The following is a 1,957-nucleotide window of genomic DNA, read 5'->3' on the forward strand; positions in this document are numbered from 1 at the left end:
AGGGAAAAGATACACAGTCCTGAAGGTTTTGGAAACCCCTTGTCTGAGGCCCAGTTCCAGCCAGCTCTGTCCTTCCCAAGCTGAGAGGTGGTGGGTCCTGGGGCAGTGGCACCACTTCAGGTTCCATGTCTGGTCCTACTTCCAGCATGTCATCCTCCTGCCTTTTAGCTGACTCAGAGGATGTAAGCTATGCTCAGCCCATGTGCTAAAACAGTGTCTCTACAATAAACACAGCAGGCCAACACGTACAGCTTTTATTCACCAACTCGATTCCTTTACAAGTGAGATACTGACACTCTGCCCTGCCCCTCCCACTCACAAGGCTGGACGAATCCTCTTGGCACAGAGGAAGGGGTGCCCCTTCAGCCAGGGCCGTGGCCCAGAGGACCCGGAGGAGCCCCCCACTGGAAAAGCATGGAGAGAGTGAAGGAAGTTTATCACGCATGGCCCCCCCCACAACGAGGGGAGGGAATCAGGAAGCTGGGGGAGGGCCCCATGCTACTGCCCCAGTCCTTAAATACAAAGCAACGGGAGAAAAGAGGACCATCCCTCAAAAACACAGCACCAACCTCGGTGTGGAGGCCAAAGGACAGCGGGCAACACCACTTCCCTCTGAAGGGGGCGGGCTGAATGAGAGCACATGCCGTTAGCGGCCGCAGCACCCCGGGACCAGGGTCTGGGTGCAGCCTCAGCACCGGAAGTGGGGAGGGGAGGAGAGGAGATGACAACATGTGCCACCCACCTCTCCCTGACCCCCGGCCCAGCCAGGCATCCCACTCCCCACTAGCCAGGTCAGGGGATGTGGAAGAAACTGTGTTGGAATCCAAGGCCCTTGTCTATTTCTTTTTTCGTTCTTGGGAGCAGCGTGGGCAAAATCATTTCCCCCGAGGCTTGGTGGTCAGCCCCACACAGGCAAAGTGGAACCACTCAATGGAGCAGTCAGGGTTGTCACAGCCAATCATCTCCCCGTAGGAGACCTGGTGACAAAGGCAATAGGTGGGTTCATTGGGATCCACAGGCATATCCAACACATCAGAGGGGTGGACACTGCCAAAGGTCACTGAGGGCATCCCATACTCAGGGCTTGTGCGCACAAGTTTTAACTTCTTCTGGGCGGCCTTGGGGGCTTCTTCGTCGGAGTTTTTCCCTTTGGAACGAGCACGGGCAGCTTTCTTCTCCTTTTGAGTCCGACTCTTTTTGCCTTTGCTGGAAGAGCTGTCATAGTCACTTGACTCAATCTGCTTCTCCTTCAGATCAGCCTCAAAGCGGGCCAGGTCTGTGTCCAGTCGCCAAATGTGTTTGTCCACCATCTCATAGGTCTGCATGGCAAGCTGCACCTTGTCATCACCAAACTCCTTGCACTTGCCATAGGCTTCCTGGATCTGTCTCAGAAGGGCCAATTTTTCCTCGGAGCTCCGGCTGCGGGCGCTACTCATATATTCACTGGCCAACTTGTCAATTTCAGCCTTTAGGTCCTCTGTTCTTTGGTCCAGGTCCCTCATGAGCTGGAAGTTTCTCTGCAGTTCAAAGGGCAGGTTTTCAATACTGTCCAGATAATGTTCCAAATACCGAAGCCCTACTTTAAATGCCCGCAACCCCCTAAGCTAGTTTATTGGATACTTTACAAATGGACCTTGTACTCTACCTAAGTCCCATGATTTTGAATACATTATCAATCCCTGATAAACTACAGATTTTTCACATGGCTCTTTAACTGTATAATAAGTTTTACCTAATATTACATTTAGCACCCACTTTGATGTCTCATCCAAAATTTAAATGCGATATGCTTTCAAAAATGAAAAGTGTGAAAGTGTTAGTCTCTCAGTCGTGTCCGACTCTTTGTGATCCCATGAACTGTAGCCTGCCAGGCTCCTCTGTTCATGGCAAGAATTCTTGTCCAGGCAAGAATACTGGAGTGGGTTGTCATTTCCTTCTCCAGGAGATCTTCCCAACC

At 51.8% G+C, this 1,957-nt stretch overlaps 1 pseudogene across 1 annotated transcript; it reads right to left on the reverse strand.

Moving 5' to 3' along the window:
• Window positions 1–239: 239 nt before the first annotated feature.
• On the reverse strand, window positions 240–1,599 carry LOC147366115 (inhibitor of growth protein 4 pseudogene; annotated as a pseudogene). Its single transcript, XR_015132406.1, has one exon. The product of XR_015132406.1 is annotated as an inhibitor of growth protein 4 pseudogene (transcript).
• Between the last annotated feature and the right edge of the window lie 358 nt (window positions 1,600–1,957).

This window comes from Bos grunniens, chromosome 9 (genome assembly GCF_055505025.1).
Source record: "Bos grunniens cultivar Pamir isolate PY7600 chromosome 9, Bosgru_T2T1.0, whole genome shotgun sequence".
Classification (NCBI taxonomy): Eukaryota; Metazoa; Chordata; class Mammalia; order Artiodactyla; family Bovidae; genus Bos; species Bos grunniens.